The following is a 9084-nucleotide window of genomic DNA, read 5'->3' as shown; positions in this document are numbered from 1 at the left end:
GGGGTTTCACCATGTTGGCCAGGCTGGTCTCGAACTCCTGGCTTCAAGAGATCCACTCACCTTGGACTCCCAAAGTACTGGGATTATAGGAGTGAGCCACCATGCCTGGTCAGATTTTACTTAATTCATTAATTAACCAGAGAACCAATGCTATGTTACTACTTGGTCAAAGGAGAATTTAAAGAATCACCTATATATAAGCAATAAGGAATGCCAAGATAAATTTACAAATAAATGCAAAATGAATCTATCCACAAGGCAATAATTAAGTGCATTCCACTTTAGTTTGCTTTTCTATGGACAAGAATCCATTGTACTACTATCAGTTCACTACAACTTACAGAGTTATAAAATAGTTCAAAGACAATGAAACCTGGAAAAGTGTGCTACACAGGGCAGCCAATAATTTTTTGTTGCTTTTCAAAATCTTTTACAATTTTTCCTGACAGCCTATTTATGAAGTATAGAAAGGTTTTTATTTTATTTTATTTTTCTGAGATGGAGTCTTGCTCTTGCTGCCTAGGCTGGAGTGCAATGGCGTGATCTTGGCTCACTGCAATTTCTGCCTCCCGGGTTCAAGTAATTCTCCTGCCTCAGCCTCCTGAGTAGCTGGAATTACAGGCGTGTACCACCATGCCTGGCTAATTTTTGTATTTTCAGTAGAGACGGGGTTTTTCCATGTTGGTCAGGCTGGTCTTGAACTCCTGACCTCGTGATCTGCCCGCCTTGGCCTCCCAAAGTGCTGGGATTACAGGTGTGAGCCACTACACCTGGCCAGAAGGGTCTTCATTTCTATGTCTGTGTACAGGAAAGAATAAACATAGGGAGTGTCAAAGAAGTAGACATTGTTTCAAGAAAGAGAACAATTGATCAACACTAGTAGGCAAATGAAATAGCCAGGGAAATGAAGGTTTGACAGTTAATCAGCAGATGTAATAACTATGCAGGAAGATAATGTGTTCCAAGAAAATAAAGGAGCCAGATAGCCCAGAGGAATTAGCTACATAGAGTCAGTCCCTTACCACCCAGGAGAAGATATTCCTACATTTTTGCTATGCAAAGTACTTGCATGGTTCAACAACCAGTAGCATTGGCATCTCTTAATCTCAGGCTCTACTCCAGGTTTACTAAACCAGAGTATATATGTTAACAAGATTCTCAGGTGATTTGCATGCACCTTGAAGTTTGCAAAACCCTGAACTAGATATGCTACCTATTATTATGAGATATTCACGAGACAGAAGTCTCCCTTTATACTTTTGGGCCAGACCATCATATTAGAGTGGCAGGACTATTGGTTAGGTACTGGCAGACATAGAAAACATGAGATAATTTATCATTTTGTAAAGAGAGACCATGCATTGGAAAATTCAAATATATAGGAAAGGCAGTTGATTAGAAGCAAAAGTGAATTTTAGTTGTAATAGAGGTTTAATTTGAATTCTAGTAATTTGGGGATGAATTATTTTGGGCTGAGTGATCAGATTCCAAATCCAATGGAGAAACAGTCATTTAACCACCCAAATCCTGCAGTGCTGGTGATCAGTATAACACTGCGTGAGTGCTTTGTCTCTAGTTTAAGTTGTTTAAAACATTTACAAGAACCTGATATATTAAATTTGTGATTTTAAAGTAATTATTTAGCATATAATTAAAGAAGTTTATAATCAGGGTTTGAATAGCTGGGACTTTTTTTGTTTGTTTGTTTGAGACAGAGCTTCGCTCTGTGGCCCAGGCTGGAGTGCCGTGGCACGATCTCAGCTCACTGCAAGCTCTACCTCCTGGGTTCATGACATCCTCCTGCCTCAGCCTCCCGAGTAGCTGGGACTACAGGCGGCCACTACCACGCCTGGCTAATTTTTTTTTTTTTTTGTGTGTGTGTGTTTTTAGTAGAGACGGGGTTTCACCGTGTTAGCCAGCATGGTCTTGATCTCCTGACCTTGTGATCTGCCCGCCTTGGCCTCCCAAAGTGCTGGGATTATAGGTGTGAGCCACCGCGCCCGGCCATAGCTGGGAAATTTTAAGTTGTTAGATCTGTGATTTGGTTTATCAGTTGTATGAATAGTATATGTTTACAGTAACTGTTTAATATTTAAAGAAATGTTAATTGCTTAATGTATCAGTCAGGGTTTTGCTGCAATATTGATAAATGAAAAACTCCCAAATTACTTCTTTTATATTCCTGACCTGCAGGTAGGCTGGGGAGGTTCTCCTTCAGTCTGTGAGTTGAGTTTAGTATGTTTTACATGTTTCTATTCTGGGACCAGTGATTACCTAGGGTTATTCTCATGGCAGATGGCAGAAGAGTAAGGGAGGAGAATGGAAATGTGATGGCTAAAAACGGACATGTTTTCTCTTCCACCCACATTCCATTGTCTAAAGCAAGAGATGTGGCCAAGCCCACCATCAAAGGAGTAGAATGCCTGAGCATGGTGGCTCCTGCCTGTAATCGCAGCACTTTGGAAGGCCAAGGTGGGAGGATTGCTTGAGCCCAGGGGTTTGAGATCATCCTGGGCAACGTAGGAAGGCTCCATATCTAAAATAAATAAACAAACAAATAAATAAATAAATAGCCAGGCATGATAGCATATGTGTGTAGTCCCATTTACTGGAGAGGCTGAGGTGGGAGGATCACTTGAGCTTGAGAGGCTGAGGCGCCATTGAGCTATAATCTGAGACATGAACTCCATCCTGGGTAAAAGAGCGAGACTCCATCTCAATAAAAAAAAAAAAAAAAAAACAAAATAATTCAAAGGAGTAGAATGCTCTACCTGCAGTGAACCATGCAAAGCTGGGGGTGGGGGGGAGGAAAGAATTGTGAGTAAATAATGTAATCTCCCACTCTTAATAAATCTATGAGATTAAAATATTAGATATATAAGTGCAAATAGTCATGATCATTCTTCATGCACAAAAGCCTCACATGAATGACTTTATAGAAAACTTCTGAGTCATGAGAGAATCTTTTGTTTTTGGGGTCAAATGCAATATAATGTGAACTTATTATTTATTTGAGTATTTTTATAGCAGGGCTGCAAAATTACTTGTGATACAGAAGTTTAGAAGAGATTTAATTTCGTTGTTTCTTCTATAGCTTATTTAGTCTTGTGACCTGGTAGGTGGTGGGAAAGAAAAACAAAACCAAAAAACACAAATTAATCTGGTTTAAAATGTATTCTGATCTAGTCATTTAAACCACCCCTTACGTAATTCTCAGGTTCTCGGACTTCTCCCATTTTTACCCCTTCATTGCCTTCCTACCTGGAAGTACGTGGGGGAGGGGTATAGTTTGTTGTATTCTTATGATATAGGGCGGGAAGAGGAGTCTCTATGGCCTTAATCTTGGTTCTTGAGTGTGCATTGATTAGTGCCTATTGAAGTTCATGCAAGTTTTGGCATTAGACTTCAATGGCTGCTAAAGTTGTCTATTTTTTCCTGGTTTAGTCAACGCCTAGTCACCCTTCCTTGTTGGCTTGGCCTACCTTCAGGTCTCTCTGGCTATAGACCTTTCTGAATCTCTCCCTTATCCAGCCCCCAGTCAGGCTATTCATCCTGAAGACTTTTGCTGTGGGATCATCTATCCCAGTGCCACAGCAGGCCCCATGGCAGGCTTGTGGCTTTCAACTCCATATCCATGTTACATAGGTACCAATGTAGGCTTTGGAGTGCACATTAGGATCATTCTCTCTCTTTCTCTCGAGGACCTTAGCACTCCAGTCTCCTAATCATGCCAGGAGATCTCATGTTGAGATGAAGACACTTGGCAGAACTGACCTGGAATCTCAAATGGACAAAATGACCACCTTGGAGCACAAGTTTCTCACCATCCACCTTTCCCTTCCCGTTTCCTGTTTTCCTTCTTGCCATTCCCTGGACAACAAGAGGAGGGTTTTCTTTTGCTTCTCTTCTATCACATCCTGTTTCTACCACAGAGTGGGAAGCTTCTTGGCAAAATATCATGGGCAAAAGAGGAAATCTCTATGATTTAGATTGCAAAGTCTGGCTCCTAACATGTGAAGTAGAAGTCAAAGTAGAAGTCAAAATCTTCTCTTTCACCATAACAGTTGTCTCATTACAAAATCCTACTTTACATGCCAGATGCTGACTATTGCCTCTTTCATTCCTAATTACTACCCTCCCCTTGAATCACACAGACAGATGCTTTGAACTCTTTAAAGAGAAGATTGTGACTAGGAAAAACAAAAGAGAAAAGCATGTGAATTTTTCAAAACACTGCTGCTGTTACACCGACACTTTACATTTGTCAGGGCATGAGTTGAATAGCATTTCAAAAAATCAGATTTGTTTCCATCTTTAGGTCAATGACCTTCTTAAGGCAACATGGTGGAGAGGAATCTGAGACATACCTGACAGCCATGGAGTTTATGTTTTTTGTGTATTTGGGGTTTTTTTTGGGCAGCCAGGGGTGATAAGAATTATCCAAGAATAGGAAAGAGAAATAAATTTGTCATCATCAAATTACCTATCATTACGGGCTAGGCAATAGGAATTCTTGTCCTGTTTATCATCCTCCCTTCCTTGTTGATGAAAATATTTGCATTGTCATGATTCCTGTGTCATCTCTCTGTGGTGAGACCATAAGATATACAGCTTTAGGACAATAAGCTGCCACTCTGGCATTCAGTCTCTCAGAAGGACATACATCTCTTCTACCAGTCATCTGAGAAGATTAGGATCTTGATTAAGAATACTGTTTGAATCAGAGGCCTAATTCACAGTGTTAATGCCATTCGCTTTTCAGTGCTTTCACGAAATGGAAACCATGTCATACACATCATTCAGCTTATAAAATCCTACCCAGAGTAGAGTTTTGTAGAATTTTCTGTAGGAGGATTCAAACCAATATCTACCTCCATTAGGACTTGCCAAAATCTGGAAGATCAGCTGATTTGTCCAATGAGAGGGAAAGGTCATACCTACTACTTCTGTTCTCTTACTGTGCTGGCATCTGGGGTTGGTAGATATACCTTGATAACAAAACACTTTGATAGCCTCCTTGTGGAGTGATACTCTGAGAGTTGCAGCCTTTTTTGTAGAAGATATTGTTCTTTCATCTCTCTACCTGGACCTTTAAAGTCTTTTTAAAACTCAGAATCATATTGATATAAACTTTATGGGACAATCCAGACTCTTAGATTAATTATCCAGTCAAGAGGAGAGCTGCAGATATTTTAGAACCATTCTAGGCAAAGACAGAAACAGCATTCTAGAGACTGCTTCTGTATTACTCACTACTCTCAGCAATATTAGCTTAATTGGCACGAGCATGAGGCCAGTGAGACTAAGGTTGTGTGTTCACACCTCCAGAACGCAGTCATCTTGATGCTGTTTCACGGCCTTATATGAGTATCTCAACCCTAACTAACTGCCCTTGGTCACAAGGAAAGCAAACAAGTGACTGAAATGGTGTCTCACGCTCAGGTCTTACTGATCTCCTAGATCCTTACTCATCCTATGAACCTAGGAGACCCTAACTGTATCATGGCTTCAGGGTCTCAAGATTTTCAATTTTTGCTGCAAAATTTGTCAGATTTAGGCCCTGGTTACGGGTCTCCAAGGTTAAATGTTTTGTTATATCTGTGTTTTTTTGTTTGTTTGTTGGTTGGTTGGTTTTTTGAGACAGAGTCTTGCTCTGTCGCCCAGGGTGGAGTGCAAGGGCACGATCTCGGCTCACTGAAACCTCTGCCTCCCAGGTTCAAGCGATTCTCCTGCCTCAGCCTCTCAAGTAGTTGGGACTACAGGTGCGCGCCACCATGCCTGGCTAATTTTTTTGTATTTTTAGTAGAGACGGGATTTCACTGTGTTAGCCAGGATGGTCTCAATCTCCTGACCTCGTGATCCACCAGCCTCGGCTTCCCAAAGTGCTGGGATTACAGACATGAGCCACTGCACCCGACCAATATTTTGTTATATCTGAACAGAGGTCCCGACTGGTTCTTGATTCCAGGCACCAAATTTAGATGGATTCAAAGATTCCTCAGGCCCCAGGAAGAGGCTCAAGAAACTTCAATATTTTTAATACAGAAAACAGTGATCTTCCTTAACTTGATGGGGGGTGGGTACTGTTCTTGAAAGAGTCATTTAAGAATCTGTGAGAGAAAGCCAGGCACAGTGGCTCATGTCTGTAATCCTAGCAGTTTGGGAGGCTAAGGCAGGAGGATCGCATGGGCCCAGGAGTTGGAGATTGCAGTGAGCCATAATTGTGCCACTCTACTGCAGCCTGGGCAACAGAGTGAGACCCTGTCTCCAAAAAAAAGAAAGAAAAATCTCCAAAAAGAGGCATTAATTTTAAGATATTACTTAATACTATAATGTACTTTGGGAATAGGATATCAAATGAACTTTCCCTGTTATCTCAGAGTTTTGTCAGAGGCTTCAAAGGGCAAAAATAATACAATAGGTATCAGCTATTCTCACATCCTAAAGAAAAGGCTGGCCACCTTGGGCTGGCCACATTTATTCTGCTGTCATCTGCCCATGACCCACTCCCAGATTATCTCAGAGGATGGGAAACATTCAAGTTTCAAGAGATTTGGAAAGAGGAGCAGTGTATTAGTCCATTCTCGCATTGCTATAAAGAACTACCTGAGACTGGGTAATTTATTAAAAAACAAAAAAGAGGTTTAATTGACTCAAAGTTCCACAGGCTGTACAGGAAGCATAGTGGGGGTGGGGGGTGGGTGCTAAGGAAATCATGGCAAAGACAAAGGGGAAGCAAGCATGTCTTACGTGACCAGAAAAGGAAAAAGAAGGCAAAGAGGAACGTGCCACATACTTTTAAACAACCAGGTCTTGTGAGAACTCACTCACTATCATGAGAACAGCAGGGGGGAAAACCTGCCCCCATGATCCAGTCACCTCCCACCAGGCTCCTCCTCCAACACTGGAAATTACAAATGGACGTGAGATTTGGGTGGGGACACAAACCCAAACCATATCAGGCAGGTTGCTGTGCGTTTCTTCTCCTTCCCACCAAGGAAGCAGAATTCAGAGGGGAGAGACTTCACTTAAAACTTATCTAAAGCCAGTGAAATAGGCTGCAATGGAGCCATTTGGAGAACTTGAGTTGGAGGGACACAAAGACTGACATTTGACACACACCCAGGAAGCCTGAAATTGAGAGGTTGTGTCCAGGTCTGACTGCGTAGAAAGCACTTCAGCAGTCAAGAACACAGGCATATTTCCCATAGGCCAGGGTCAATCTGATGAAACCGGGGCACGGGTTGTATCATTGTCTTGAAGTGGGCCGTGCCCACAAGGGCTTCCTGATAAAGATGAGGCAACTGCAGCAGGGAGAATCTGCAGGTGCACCTTCAGACTCAGAGTGGAGGCAGGGCAGCCTGAGGGGGCAGAGACAGGAAGATGGACAGGCAAGGGGTAGGGCTTCACCCAAGATCCCAAAAGGGGTGTCCCAGAGAGAAGGAATACATATTTGGGAACTAGCACACCAAGGCCACAACCGTAGGGGTCAAGTGGGATTGCTCTGTCCTTATGCTTCTTCTCTCCTGCCCCAAACCTGTAAGGGGTTCTGACTGCAGCCAGCAAATGAGGGAAAGGATTGCTGGAAACAGAGAGAAGAAACTGATGCAGCACCTCTGCTAAATCCACCTAAGCAGAAAGGAGGGGACATGTTTCCAATTGCATCAGAGTTTAGAATTTTGATATTTCACCAAATGAAATTATTTGAGACCTGACAAAAGAAAATATTCCTTTATTACTACAGAACGGCATCTCCTTTTCCTTTTTTATCCTAATGCATGAGTGAGTTTTGGATATATAACAATGGAATATTAATATGAGCCCAGTTAAATTATGTATTTCTTATTTCTTCATACTCTTTTCATAGAGAGGTTTAAAAACTCTCCTGACTCAATCATCAATGATTTTTATTATAAAACCTAATGGTTGGTGCTTTGAATTAATTAGGAAGATTTTGATTGCAAGTAACAGAATACCTGACTAAATGTGGCTTAAACAGTAGGGGTCTATTATCTTACATTAAAAAGAAGTATAGGTGTGGGAGGTTCCAGAGGGGTTAATAATGCTTGAGTTGCTGGCCAACTATGCTGAAATTCTCTTGACTTCTCCTCATGGCAGCAAGATAGCTGCCACCATTGTAAACATTACACTTTCAATCTGACAACACCAGCAAAAGGAAAGGATTTTCTTTTTATATGACTCTCTATTTCATCAGGGAAAAAAACATCTGGCTGGGCACGGTGGCTCATGCCTATAATCCCAGCACTTTGGGAGGCTGAGGTGGGCAGATCACAAGGTCAGGAGTTCGAGACCAGTCTGGACAACATAGTGAAATCCCATGTCTACTAAAAATACAAAACATTAGTCAGGTGTGGTGGTGTGCTCCTGTAGTCCCAGCTATTTGGGAGGCTGAGAAAGGAGAATCGCATGAACCCGGGAGGTGGAGGTGGAGTGAAGTGAGATTGTGCCAACTCTAGCCCAGGCGACAGTGCGAGACTCCGTCAAAAACAAAAAGCAAAAAATAAAAAAACTATTTCACCGCCTTCAGCAGATTTTGCCTTATAATTAATTCACCTTCATTGAGTCACATTCTCATCCTTAAATCAATGACTAGTAAAGGGAAATGAGAATACTGTGATTGGCTTGGACCAATTATGATTCATTCCCAGAGGCAGAATCTACCTTTCTCAGCATATTGCTGCCTGGTACTTGAACAAATTTGACAGTCTAATAGCAATGGAGATGGGAGGAATGGCAGTTGCACTCACAATGTCTGCTACAGAAGTCTGTGCCAAAGGCTCCTAACCGTGGAACTGTGTGGGCTAGGCTGCAGTGCTGAGTCACTGTGCTAATGTGTTGAAGATCCTCCTTAATAACAGATGCCTCTGTCATCCCTGCCCCAAGGCCTAATGTGAAAAATTGGGTTAGAGTTTTTGAAGTTTTGTTTTGTTTTTTGAGACAGAGTTTCGCTTTTGTTGCCCAGGCTGGAGTGCAATGGCACTATCTCAGTTCACCACAACTTCCGCCTCCCGGGTTCAAGTAATTCTCCTGCCTCAGCCTCCCAAGTAGCTGGGATTACAGGCA

Source organism: Colobus angolensis, unplaced genomic scaffold, assembly GCF_000951035.1.
Source record: "Colobus angolensis palliatus isolate OR3802 unplaced genomic scaffold, Cang.pa_1.0 Scaffold229, whole genome shotgun sequence".
Classification (NCBI taxonomy): domain Eukaryota; kingdom Metazoa; phylum Chordata; class Mammalia; order Primates; family Cercopithecidae; genus Colobus; species Colobus angolensis.
This window is presented reverse-complemented; position numbering follows the sequence as displayed.